Below are 14,770 nucleotides of genomic sequence, written 5' to 3'. Positions count from 1 at the left end.
CTCACCTCATTCCCATCTCCCATATTTTAATCACTTACCTGCACACTAACAGCAATATTTTAGTATCCAAGTAATCTACATATACATCATGGGGCGTGAAACAAAACTGGAGCACATTGAGAAAACCAATGTGGTCGAAGATGGATACAAAATGCTGGAGTAACTCAGCAGGACAGGCAGCATCGCTGGAGAGAAGGAATGGGTGATGTTTCAGACCAGTCTGAAGAAGAGTCTCGACCCGAAACGTCATCAATCCTTTCTCTCCAGAGATGCTACCTGTCCCATTGAGTTAAGGGGTCGACCATGCTGTGAGTATGAATCGAGGGCAAACTCGCCCGAACTCGCGGAATAGGTCGCCCAAGTGGGACAGGTCCTTTACTCCAGCATTTTGTGTCTATCTTCGCTTTACATCAGCATATGCAGTTCCTTTCTACACAAGCCAATGTAGTCACTGGGTGAACATGCCAACTGAACACAGACAGCAGCAGAGGCCAGGACTAAACCCAGGGTATGAAAGGTGCTTGGTGGTGTGTGGGGCCACAATGGGCCAAGGGGCTTGTTAACATACTCTATGATTCTATAATCTTCAACTTTACGAATTCAGAATACAAATCATGTTGCTTAACCAGACTATGTACACTTCAAGAGTATTGCATTGGCTTTGGCATATCCTGCAGTTGTAAAAAGATACAATACAAACCCATTTTTTTTTTTTTTGCAATCTGTCATCACAATTTATCTCCAAATTCTCAAGCTGTATCACACTTCTATGTCAGTGCATCCTCCCTGAAATTCGACACGATAAGTCAGACTATGTAATCAAGCTGGCATCTAACCAAAGCTCACTGTTGCTCATGATGTGACCTCTTCTACAATGAAGAAACAAAATGTAATGTCACTCCTACCTTGACCTCACACAATAGTTTCCAGTGTATTCCAAAGAGGGTCAACACAAGTCTGATGAACTTTGTCTACCAATATTTGACAATTCCCTTTTGCTGTTAGCGTCAAAGCTGGGCACTTCGCTGTATGTTTAACATCTGTAATATTAACTATCCACAGGTTCTCCCTGATCTGTTGGCATTTCTCCCCTACTCCTTCTCTCATTAATCTATCAACCAGACAGCTTTGAGAACAGTGTATTACTAAAGTAAGCTTAGCCTCGCCCTTTAGCAGAAGTCATTTGATTTATTCATCCTCCCTTTCCCCACTCTGCAACTTGAGGTTTATTTGTTTTTTCAATATTGCACGATTGATGAAGGAACTTCGAACAGAGATATAATCCATTTCTCTTTACACATATGCTGCCTGACTGCTGAGTGCTTACAGTATTTTCTATTTTTATTTCACATTCCAGAAATTTCAGTTTGTTCATTTTAATTTTCTAACCTGGGCTTTATTCAAATATTGTATCATTTGTTCCAATTAGTATTTCAAGCCCCTTGGGAGGTAGGCAAACATTTCATCGGCCTCTGTGATTAAGCATGTAACTGTATCGCCACTTGGTGAAATTTGTGTATATTGATAACCAAAACATCCTCCACTGTAGGCCACCTGTACTCAAATGAAATCTGAATGATTATTTTGTCGGGGTGGGTGCATTCATATTTCCCAACAATGAACATCATCAGCCCAGATTTTAGGGGGCTTATTCTGATCCTTTACATTGAAACATAGAAACATAGAAAATAGGTGCAGGAGTAGGCCATTCGGCCCTTCGAGCCTGCACCGCCATTCAATATGATCATGGCTGATCATCCAACTCAGTATCCTGCACCTGCCTTCTCTCCATACCCCCTGATCCCTTTAGCCACAAGGGCCACATCTAACTCCCTCTTAAATATAGCCAATGAACTGGCCTCAACTACCTTCTGCGGCAGAGAATTCCAGAGATTCATCCCACTCTGTGTGAAAAAGGTTTTCCTCATCTCTGTCCTAAAAGATTTCCCCCTTATCCTTAAACTGTGACCCCTTGTTCTGGACTTCCCCAACATCGGGAACAATCTTCCTGCATCTAGCCTGTCCAACCCCTTAAGAATTTTGTAAGTTTCTATAAGATCCCCCCTCAATCTTCTAAATGCTAGCGAGTACAAACCGAGTCTATCCAGTCTTTCTTCATATGAAAGTCCTGACATCCCAGGAACCAGTCTGGTGAACCTTCTCTGTACTCCCTCTATGGCAACAATGTCTTTCCTCAGATTAGGAGACCAAAACTGTACGCAATACTCCAGGTGTGGTCTCATCAAGACCCTGTACAACTGCAGTAGAACCTCCCTGCTCCTATACTCAAATCCTTTTGCTATGAATGCTAACATACCATTTGCCTTCTTCACTGCCTGCTGCACCTGCATGCCTACTTTTAATGACTGGTGTACCATGACACCCAGGTCTCGTTGCATCTCCCCCTTTCCTAATTGGCCACCACTTTATAAATGCTTCTTTACATAACTTTTTCTGCAACTATATATTTGATAAAATTATGAGCCTATTTTCCCTTCCATCCTTCAAACCTAGAATTCGAGAATCAACAGTGAAACTTTGCTCTTTTTATCTCTTGAAAAAATGATTTGCCCATTTTCAATAGATAAGTAACCTAAAGGCAATCGATGAATAACCAAAAGGATTTGGGGAAACGTGCAGTTAGAATCAGAATGTAAAGCTGTAATAATCAAATGCTGAATGAAACCTAGCGATTGCTATAATGCTGAGATCATAGAAGTGAAATCAATTATTTATTGTAACTGACATTCTTGTCTGAAAAACAAGTTCAACATTCTCTGAACCTCACCATCAAAAGCACTTCCTGAAAAATAGGTCGCCAGCACAAAGGAATTAACAGCAAAGGTGATGGCCATTTGGTAGGTAAAGAAAGAAATGGAAATAACCAAGCATGGATTCAAACAGAATTTAAAAATTTTAAAAGATCGTGGTACAATTTGATGTCAACTTTCAGTCCTGTGCCATGATTTACATTGAGAACATACATCCTCAAGATATCACCTTGCACAATTTGGAAGGGCACATGCAATGAAGTATGTGTCTACGATCAAAGTACCTGTATCACCATCAAAAGGGCAACGTTTTCAAAACGGCAGAATGGTAACATACATCTTTATTTTGTCCAAAATGACCCATAACCAGTTTTAATGTATTGATAGCTGTGCAAAATTAAGCATGACACTCAGAAAGTCATTTACTTATTATATCTTGAGAACTTCCAATATTCTGCTGAATTTCCAGAGTATATTTTTTCATGCTCCTTTGAAAAATCACTTGCATATTACTGTTAGATATTAACAATAATGGGGAATAATAATGGTACTGCATCCACCTTGACAGCATTTCCTCAGCCAGCAGAATGGCATCACGTCATGACCAATTTCAAGTTCTTTCAGGTGCCTCGCAAAAGGATCAGTTAAATGTGGCCTATTACATTTCGACAAGTAAAAATCCAGAGTAAATTTAGGGCTAGACAGAGAAAAGGTATGAACTCTACCAATACATTATGGCAACACCATGTCTTATTTCAATGTAAACAATTTCCACAATTAATCTAATAAACCAAGAACATTTAACAAAAAAAGCTTCAATAGCTAATTACATTTATATTTCATGAGACAATAGCTTAAACAGATCAGAATGCTAGAAAATCCCAGATCAAACTTCTGTGCTCAAACATTGCACTCCTGCAGCAAAGCACCAGCTTCTCTATGAAGCCAGCAGTCACACCAGGGAATTTGTCTTCTGAATCTGCATTAGATTATACCCGTTTTGAACTTGAAGGGATGGTAAAGGCTGCTAGGCCAAATTTATATTTGTTAAAAAAATGGTGAAGTTTGCTTTATTGCTTTTTTTTTTAAATCAACTAATTTTATATTATTAAGAAACAAATAAACAATTAAAATGGCGACTACAAATTATTCCTGGTGTTTAGGTAATTGATAGAATCCAGGAGTTGGAGATTGGGCAAAAAAAAAGTTACAGGGAAACTAGGGAGAGAATAGGATTATTCTATGAACAGGCGTAAACAGATATGGATTAGGGATTCCATTTATGAACTCTACCAATACATTATGGCAACATTAATATACTGATGCCTTTAATAGCAGCTCATTAACACAGAACAAGTTGGTCCATATTTCCAGGAAACAACAATGAATGGAAAAAAAAAAATGATAGAATATTTAGTCCTATTTTCATTTGTGGGGTTTTCCAACTACACTCCTGAAAAGTTTTAACTCCTACTAATTGACCATTCCTCCTTGGCATTGAATCTTTAATAAGCAGAAACAGTTTATCTATATCAATAACTTTAAAATTCTAAATTTGAAATCAAATTTGACAAAAATAAAATTAATCCATGCATAATTTACAAATATCTATAAAAATCATTACAGTGAGAGAGCATATTTTAATTACACATTACGTTGGTTCCTTCATGAAAATAATCATGGTAAGAAATATGCTGTTGAATGTACTGCAAAAATCCCTGACATTACAAAACCTATCAGAATGGTTGGTACTGTCCCAATAAAGGCAAATATTAAACAACTAAATTACCAAAATGCAAATAAAGACATGCTATAACATGTTATTTTGATCATTTAAATTGATAAACGTTACATTTTCCTCAAGTCTTTTGAGAAAGTCTTATTCAAGTATTCATATGCTGAGCGAAACAATGCGATCCATGCTGTGATTTATTTGCTTTGTTACAAAGTCTGACTGCTAAAGATTAATTTTCATGTAGCTTTTCTGTACTTGAAGGGATCATTTCCCTGGGGTAGACACTATTTAATGACAAGTGCTGCAACTAATTACCCACATCTCATCAGCAAAGCCTATATAATTAGAAAAATTATCATGCTGACCTCATATACAACTATTGAATAGCATTAGTGACTTTATACTGAAGCACTATCTTGACTGTGGTCTTGGAAATAAAACATGACAACAAATACACTACAGTTGAAGTCTACAGTCCTAAATTTTAAAGTATTTATTACAACTCATCGTTCTCACATAACGATGAGAAATCGGATATGTATTGCGCAAGTTGATTAAAATAAAGGTCAGGTGATGATGTTAACTTAACAAGAAACACTCTTATTTCTTTAATTCATAAACGCATTTTACCATAGTCACAACATACAAGTGTAAAATCCTGGGAGTACAAGTCCATGTAAAAAAAGCCACACGGGCATATACCAGCACACCAAAAAAATTAATTAGGCACTAGAATGGTTTCCATTTGATTTATCCGAATCCGAAGGACTCACAAATGGGCTGATTTATGTAATTATACTGCATAGTACAATTCTGGTGTTTCTTCTACAAACCTACACGAGTATCAGCATTATGATTATTTCAGACACACTTGGGGTATTGCGGTCCTCTTCAGGATAGTTTCAAAAAGGTGATCATAAAGCTCTAAATTGTAGTATATCAAATGAAATGGGATTATTTTCCTTTAGTTTTCAGCCATTTAATTATCTTTTGATTATCTCTGTTTTTCCTCACAGGTTTACTACATATGACAGAGACACATGACATTAAGGAGAAAGTCTTATGTTTATCATCCAATCACTGAATTATATATAGTTGATTTCTGCTCCAAATAACTCATGTAAAAGCCATGTTCTTTTTGCAAAAGGTCATGATGTAGCACTGTGGAAGTGATCAATATACATCACATTTTTACAATCAAATAGAAAATACTGTATAACACAATAATATTAAATCTTTGATCATCTCTTTTAAAGCCTATTTTACATTAATGAAATGAGTTTGCGGAGATTACTAACTTCAAACTAATATCATTGCATGCTTGAAAAATATAACCAACAAATTACAAATATTCTAATTATACTCATTATTATATTAAATTTAATGATATAAATTCTAATTATACTCATTGAATAAAAAGTTAATGAAATTACTTGCCACAACTAGCTACACAGATTCTTGGTGCTGTACTCATCAATAGCTCCACCAGAGGGTGCTCATGGAAGACTATTTCTGGAGAAGCTACAAAGAAATTACAGCAACATGCTCAATTTTACAGGATTAATAAAAGTGCAAATACTAGCAAAAAACTAATGATAAAAATAACTTTCTGTCCGAAAATTCAGTTGTACAAAATGGAAATATCTTAAATTCTACAAATGTTAAGTGCAGTAAAATATATATTTCTTATTGGACACTATTGCTGCTTAATCCAAACCGTCATTTGTTTGTTAAGAAGTGATTATCTAAACATTGAACACACTTATAAATCTAAAAATGTTTGTACATACATTTTGCATGTACTTTTACACTACCTGTTGTACTTGTGTATGGCTTGATTGTACTTTTTGACTAATAAGTTTTTCACTGTACATGTGACAAAATCAATAACATGTGACAATATAAATTGTAATGGAAAAAGCAAGGAAAGAGATAAGAAATAAACCATCATGGGAGCGAGGGACTAACATCGAATAAATGAAAACATCAGACATTTCAACATTAATTAACAGACTACTCTTAAAGAACATTCAATACAGAATAATATTGTAGGATGTTTGGACTGACATAACAATAGAGTTCTTGCCAACACAGGAAGAGAGGGATAGCTAAAAGTAAAGTCAAAGAAATGCTCTTTGAAGCTGTTAATAAACAAGGAGTGAGGAACTTGAAGGCCATAACGGATCAAACCGTTATGGAGATGGAATTCCAGAGAAGTTACAAGATACTTTGAGAAGTTGTTTGTGTTGATATTTAAATAGATAATTCTAAATAAAAATATGAATCCCCGAACGCTTGATGAGTATACAAAGCAGCAAATGTATCAACAAACCAAACAGAATAGAAAGATAGTAGATGTAATTGCAGAACCGGAGAAAGTTAAGTGAACAAAACTGAATCTTAACTGGGACATTTACAGGTGGCTCTTGAAACACATTGGGAAAATGTTGCCAGCAATCCTGACCCAACTCATCATTCACTGATCTGAGAAAACTGGCATACACAGAAACACGTGACAATATAATTGAGTATTGGCATGATGGGGTAATGACCCACTACCATATATGACAAACTTTACTCGTTACAACTCAATGACGTTGTTACTAATATCCGTGAATAGAGTGGAAAGGGTTAAGCAGTGTCAGTGATAGCTCGACAGTCGCATCTACACCTCTGTCTGAAATCTGAAACGTCCAAATTGCATTCTAAAGATTTGAACATGAAAATTTAGAATACCACTTCAGTATAGCACAAGGAAATACTGCACTCTTGGAGGTGCTATCTTCACGATAACACGTTAACCTGCACTCACAGATCACAAACCAACATAAATGAATCCCAAGACACTTGAAAGTAATCCCCAATGTTTGTGTCTATATTTATCCCACCATTAAATTCATTCCAACAGATTGCTGTTTGTGGGACCTCCCGTCATAGTGGCATTAGGTTTGATATATTTTTTAGAACCATTAAAGCCCTGTCCCATGGTACGAGTTCATTCCAAGAGCTCTCCCGATTTTAAAAAAAAAATCAAACTCGTGGTAAGCACGAAGAATGAACGTAGCGGGTACGTCGGAGCTCGGGGACATCCCTTAGCGGCTCGTAACGCTAATGGCAGGTACTCGGGAAGACTCGCTAACGGCAGGTAAGCACGGGAAGACTCATGAAGATTTTTCAACATGATGAAAACTCGGGAGAGCTTTTGGAATGAACTCGTACCATGGGACAGGGCTATTAGGAACAAGAGAATGAAGTGGCACAGACTGAATTTTAAGAAAGCCACCTTCTTTCACGGGAAAGCAAATCTTTGGAACTCTCTGCCCTTCCTACGCTCAGGAAGATAGAGGAAAATTACTGGATGTTTTAGCAAGTGTTTTGAGTTGTCAAGGATTACAAGGGACTGGCACAGAAGAAGTCGAGGTCAGAGATCAGCCTTAATCACACTGAAAACAGATTAGGCTTGGGGCATTTGATAGCCTACATCTACCTCCTATTTTCTTGTGTTCTTGTCTTTGTAGATATACGAGTATCAGGAATTAACTAGGAGAATCAGCTGGAGATGAGGAAACAAAAACAATCACATGAAAAGGCAGAGAATAGTAAAAGAAAAAAATTCTAAAGTGTATACATTGTAAACGATCAGATGTCTTTTGCAGTAATTGGAAGGGAGCAAAGTAGACCAATGTTGACCCAGAAAGCAGTGTTAATCATGATAAGCTGACGAAAATAGTCTCATATTCCCAAAGCACCAAAATTAAATAGAAATCATTTAGAAATCAATTTTTGAAGACAGTGGAGCAGTGGAGCAGAAATGTTGGAGCAAGAAGAGCAAGGTTAAGGGGGGGACTTGATAGTGGTCTTTAAAATGATGAGAGGGATAGACAGAGTTGATGTGGACAAGCTTTTCCCTTTGAGAATAGGGAAGATTCAAACAAGAGGACATGACTTCAGAATTAAGGGACAGAAGTTTAGGGGTAACATGAGGGGGAACTTCTTTACTCCGAGAGTGGTAGCAGTGTGGAATGAGCTTCCAGTGGAAGTGGTGGAGGCAGGTTCGTTGATATCATTTAAAAATAAATTGGATAGGCATATGGGTGAGAAGGGAATGGAGGGTTATGGTATGAGTGCAGGCAGGTGGGACAAAGGGAAAATAATTGTTCGGCACGGACTTGTACGGCCGAGATGGCCTGTTTCCATGCTGTAATTGTTATATGTTATAAGAAGTGTGAACAAATGTGATTAAAGGTCAAAAATAAATTATAGATCGGCTCAGCTGGCAGCTAATTTAGAGTAATTATTACAATAGAGCCCAGGGTAATTCAAGCATATTTCCTAAACCCTCTCAGATACTCTGAAAGAATATTGGGTTCAAGGTAATAATGATGGGTCACAACACTGCCCCACACTTCCATTGCAATCCTATTCCTCTGTCCAAGTCCCCAAACACACATTTCTGGAGAAGCAGAAACTTGTTCTTTAAATTTAGGGCACAGCTTTGACAAGACTAAAGACAACAGGACTCCAGTCCTGTCGATTGGGGTGGCTATTGAAGCCAATAAAGAACCTGCACAGTAAAGATGCGACACTGAATGGTTGGGTAGTTTGAGGTGAGCTCTCTCCCTGCTGCTTTTATTGGGAGTTTGTGAGATCTCAATAAATGCTCATGAGGTTTTCTGCTTCTCTGTATGTTCTTTCACACCGAGTGGCTAGGGTCCAGGGAATTGCTGGAGTCAAAGGCAATGGTGCATTTTCACAAGGAGACTTTGAGAACTTTCTTACATTATTTCCACTGTCCACCTGGTCATCTCTTACACGGACAGAGGTTGGAATAAAGTGTTATTTTCACGTGTTTGATGGAAGGCATGTGAATGACATAGCCAGACCATTAGAATCAACTACATTTTATCAGAGCCTCATTGCTGGTAAAATCAGTTTATCAGAAGCCAATAACATTGGTTTGCAAGTGGATTGACCAGACAGCAGTATTCCTCTATGCTTTAAGGTACGTAGTGTTGGTAGTCCCAGTCTCAGAAACATTGGACAGTACGATCTTTGCTGCAGTCAATCCTGCTTTTGTACCAGGTGTGAGCCTTTACCTTCATACATCCATATTCTCAGTTGGCTAAAGACTTGACTGGCGCAAGGCAGGAAATTGGGAATTTAATCTTTGTACTCTGCTTTCAGAACTGGCTCTGAAGTAGTCCACATTTCCCAGCTCCCATCATGGAACTTTATTGTTGGTGGAAAAAAATGTTTGTGCATGTTTCAATGTGGGCCCCTTCCTCTTGAATACTTCAGAGAACAAGCCATGCTGTCTTGGAGCTCAATCTCTAAATATATACAGATGCAAGTGTCATCTGCACTCCACAGCCATCTGACTAGAGTAAGAACCTTGTACGGGGGCAGGGACGGCATTGCTGCCCTCACTTGTCCTGCACTTTAGCTTTGATGCAGTGCAGCATTATGAGAGAAAGAATGAAAATAAATAGTGTCAGTTTGGTTTACACCAGTGTGGACGAGTAATGGCTCTGCTGTGCACCCACAGGTCAGGATAACAGCTTGCAAAGCATCACAAAGCAAAAGTAGGGAGATACATTTCATGGGGAAGTCAATTCAGAGATGCTGTTTTGGCATTCCTCCTGATTGAGCTTCAAAAGCTGAAGACAAAAACAATGCTCTTTGTATTTCTCTTGAAATTGTCAGTCAAGATCTTGTCTGCAGTGTTTCCATGAGCAAAATCAAAACTGTAATTCATAGGTGCAGCTCTTCAGTCACTGGGACGAGACCGTTGTGGAGGACCTTGTCAACAACATGCCCTGTGACAACCAGTAGAGAGATCTCTCCATAGTTGCTTCTAACAGACCTTAGTGAAGGTAGTCACATTTATAGTGCGAGGCCCACTGGCATATCTTTCTCCTGGATGTGGAAGATGAGGATATGATTGTGTGACCAAAGTTTCTTGTCATTTTACAACTTTAGTTGTGATTCCGTCTACTTCCATTTGCCCAGATGAGAGGAGTAACCCTCTACTCCTTTGCTATCCAAGTGCCTGTTAAAATGCATTTCAAACACAACTTTTCTGCGTCTATCACCACCGCTGGCATCTTGTTCCACAGAACCACCACCATATGATAAATTTAAATGTTTCCACTCTGAGCCCTCTAGTTCTAGACTTCCCCAGAATGGGAAAAGACCAACTCTATCTCTATTTCTGCTTTCCCTTCCACTCAACATGATAAATAAATTCCAATCAGCTGTTGTAGAAGCAAGCATCGCTACCTGGGGTTCAAGTGGAGTTTTGGCTTAAATTGCCTTTCCAGAAGTAGTCAGAGTTGCCATGGATGAAAGAGGTAAATGCTGTACTTTTTAAATTAATATTTTTTATGCAGAGAGGGTCACATTGCTCCTGTCACCAACTCCAACTCTCGATTTACCAAGAGCTTGTGAATATTACCAAGAGCTTGTGAACACCCAAAAAAAATTAAAAACAAGACAAAATACAATTTCTGCTCATTGCAGATCCATGAAGTATACAAGCTTGGGTGGGAAAATTGTTTCTTTTCTTTTAAAATGGGCGAGAACCAACCGCAAGAATAGACAAGATGGTTATCTGCTCTCAAAAACAGGTTGGAAGCCACAAATACAATGTGGCAGCAATAATCTTAGTGGAAGTTGAAAATAAAACGTCTTTGGACATCAAAAACTGATTGGCCAAAACAGAAACCTAGTCACATGTTATAGATGTGACAATCCTTGCATTAAAAATGTTCTATCTTCAAAAATTTGCTAACCTGATTATTCGTAACGAAGCATTTCACTACCCAATGTGAAGGTAAAAAGTGCAGTTGAGACACACACAGTAACAACAAATTGTTGAATACCAGCCAACGACTTTTTTAGGTGTCAAACTATTAGAATTCAAAGTTCAAAGCTAGTTGCAATTAATGTAGTTGTCGGGAAAAATGTACTCCAATGGGAACTGCAGGCTTCAGGCCTGGCATGTGTTATTTCTCTAACTTTTCCCTGTGCTCTTCACTGAGTAATAATTAATGATCTGCATCTTACAATGTCAGTAACATAGACAGTGAAGTTTAAAAGTGCAAATCTTCCGGAACTTTTGCTTTGGCAGAACCACTGTAAGGAATTACAGCTGGCTGAGAGATGACACAAGCACAAAAGACGTACAGTTTAAAGCTGCTGTCAGCACACTGTGTGCAGCTTCTACAGCTACGATTCTTTTGGGATTGAAAACTATTACCTTCATGCACTGAAGTCTGGCACAATTAATACAATGATGTACGCAAGATTAATTGAAGTGGAAGTATTGCTCTTCTAAAATCCAGAATCTCGAATTTAGATTGACAAGATTTTGAGATATCGTTGTGCGAAATTGACTCCTGATAATGTGAAGGCGTCTTCTGAGGAAGTGAGCCCATTAGTGTTAATTAATTTACAATTAAAATGGCAGAGAAAAAAATCAGCACAACACCCTTGGTTAATGAACATCTAACTGATGACGCAAGACTCACGTTTTTGTACTATCAAGCACATCCATTTCCCCAGGGTAAATGTCATCTCCACTCAGTTCAGACTACATAGAAAACAATTTCTGGTTATAGTCAGTGACTCTAATAGAACCAGCAACATTCAGCCATTCCAGAAGAAGTCTCTGACACATAGACCTTCTCAAATTTCACGACTACTGAGTGACTGATCATTTTGCAGTGGTCATGAATGCTCTGTTGCTGGGCAGTGTCAGTCTGGGTAAAATAAAGGCTCTCAGGTCAAAGTCACTCAGCTCATCTACCATAAACTATTGACACCCATTCAATTTTGAAATGCAAGACATTTTTGTTTTTAGGTAGACACAAAATGTGAAAATGAGGGAGGGGGTAGAGAGGGTGGGAGTGAGGGTAGATAGGGAGGGGGAGGGAGGGGTGCTAGAGAGAGGGATTGTAGACATGGCAACTAGCCTCCTTACCCCCTCCTCTCCCTAGCCTCCCTACCCCCACCTCCCTCCTCAGGATATTTCCCCTCTCTCCACCCCTCCCCATCTCCTTCTACCACCCCACTCCCCGCCCCATCTCCCTCCTCATTTCCCTAATCCTCCTCACTTCCCTCATCCTCCTCACCTCACTCCCATTCCCTGCACCAGCATCTACCCAGGTGGTAAGAGCAGCGCCAGGGCCTGCAACTCGGCCTGGTTCTCCTACTCGGCCCGGCCCTGGCTGTAGACTTGAGCCATCAGGTCAGCCACCGCCTGGGCTCCAGTCCAGGCCCCGACTTCATCTCCGGGCTCGTCCCTAACCCCAGACACAGGCTCACCCTTGGTTCCAGCGGCGGCTTCTTTCTCAGCCCCAGTCACGGCCCCATCCCAAGCCCCGGGCTCGGCCTTCACTCCAGCTCCAGCACCAGGCTCGGCTCCAGCCCAGGCCCAGTCCCCGGGCTCGGCCCGCAGCACCACCCTCCCCACCAGGTACTGGGTGGCTGTCGGGCGCCGGAAGCCGCTGCCACTCCACGTTCACCGCGTGCGCTGGAGTGCCCCACCCCCTCGGAATGTCCCATCCTGCCTTGCAAGTGCGTTGTGACGTCATTCGGATTTATTTTTGCGAAATGGGTGAGTTTGGAGGCTATTTTTAAAATTTCAAGGATTAATAACTTCGGAAATATAGGTGGGAATGCGACGGGAATATGTTTATCGCCACCACAGGAAAATTTTGAGTAGGATGTGTGAAAATGGGAAGGCTGTGGCCTAGCGTTTGGAAGAAGATAGGAAAACCAGATTGACACAGAGACACATCGTGGGCACAAACACAAACAATAGGAAGACTTTTAGTATTATAGAGATATATAGATATTCTAACCCAGTTGCCCTCTGTCAATTGGGGCATTCCAGGATGCAACCACTGAACGACAACAACCGAGGCCTAGTTGCTGCTCAGATCTAGTCACCTGACTACAGAAATGTTGAAGCACATGAGCGCAGAGGGGTGAAATCTGCAGGCTGGGACTCCAAGTGACCCAGTCCAGAAAAATCTAGCCAGATGCACATTGAATGACTGAAGCAAAAAAATATTAATAACACAGGAGAAGCATATAACAAATGTTTTCAAACAGCATTCAAATTATTCCTTATACTTCAAAACCCACTCCTGCAATCTGAGCAGTTTCAAGATGAGACATTCAGCAAATAAAGATTTAGAGCCATTTGCAAAATTTTAGTGTACAAATTACGCCAAGCCTACCATTTCATAACAGAGCTATAGCAATTATGAAATAATTTGATGTGCCTCAGGTTTCATACAAACGCACATTTTAAAAAATGCGTAGCTTTCCCGGTTACAACTGAGTGAATGACAAACGTTCATTACAACCCACAAAACACTGCAGACGACTTCTACCACCCCCATGACATAGTTTTACTCTTTTTGGTTAGAGATACAGCTGGGAAAATGGGCCATCAGCCCATCGAGTCCATGCCAAATATCAACAGTCCATTCACACTAGTTCTATGTTATTCCATTTCCTCAGCCACTTCCAACATATCAGGGCCATTTCAGGCCAATTAACCTTCCAACCCAAATGTGTTTGGGATGTGGGAGAAAACTGGAGCACACAGAAGAAACACACGTGGTAACAGGAAGAATGTGCAAACTCACAAGGTCACTATCGAACCCAAGTTTCTGGCACTGCGAGGCATTAGTCGTGGCTATCCCTCGAGGTCGAGGGATACGTTCCGTTGTTTTTCTGCTCTCAGAACAAATATGCCTGTGCGTGTGTTTGCTTAACGTGTACTTGATGTTGCACTCCAAGAAGCACACGGTCCTTCACAAATCAATCAACTAATTCCAATGGCACAGGAACCAAGACGATTGGAGCTGTTAGGTCTATTGTAGTCTTCATCCACCGTCACAGCCGTTGAGTTCAAGGTTACTTCATCCGCCAGGTCCGCCGTTTTGATCTTGTAGGTTGGACCATTCTTAGTCTGGACCCTCATCCTCAACCTTGCCGCCATGGGTGGCCCTACCAGAAGAAGCTGGCGTTTCCAACGGCATCATTCTCGGAATAATGAGGATATGCAAGCCTCTTCACCGCGACAAGGTAAACGATCCGAAGGCAGTAGTACTACCAGCTGCGCCACAGCGCAGTCAAGGGATATGGGGAGAAGGCAGGAAAGGGGTACTGATTGGGCATGATCAGCCATGATCACATTGAATGGTGGTGCTGGCTCGAAGGGCCAAATGGTCTACCCCTGCACTTATTG

The 14,770-nt window shown here is 40.1% G+C and overlaps 1 protein-coding gene across 1 annotated transcript in view; it reads right to left on the bottom strand.

The window, feature by feature from the left end:
- tbc1d22a (TBC1 domain family, member 22a) overlaps window positions 1-14,770 on the bottom strand; it is a 170,861-nt gene that overhangs the window by 95,204 nt on the left and 60,887 nt on the right.

This window comes from Leucoraja erinacea, chromosome 22, assembly GCF_028641065.1.
Source record: "Leucoraja erinacea ecotype New England chromosome 22, Leri_hhj_1, whole genome shotgun sequence".
In the NCBI taxonomy this organism is placed as follows: domain Eukaryota; kingdom Metazoa; phylum Chordata; class Chondrichthyes; order Rajiformes; family Rajidae; genus Leucoraja; species Leucoraja erinaceus.
This window is presented reverse-complemented; position numbering and strand designations above follow the sequence as displayed.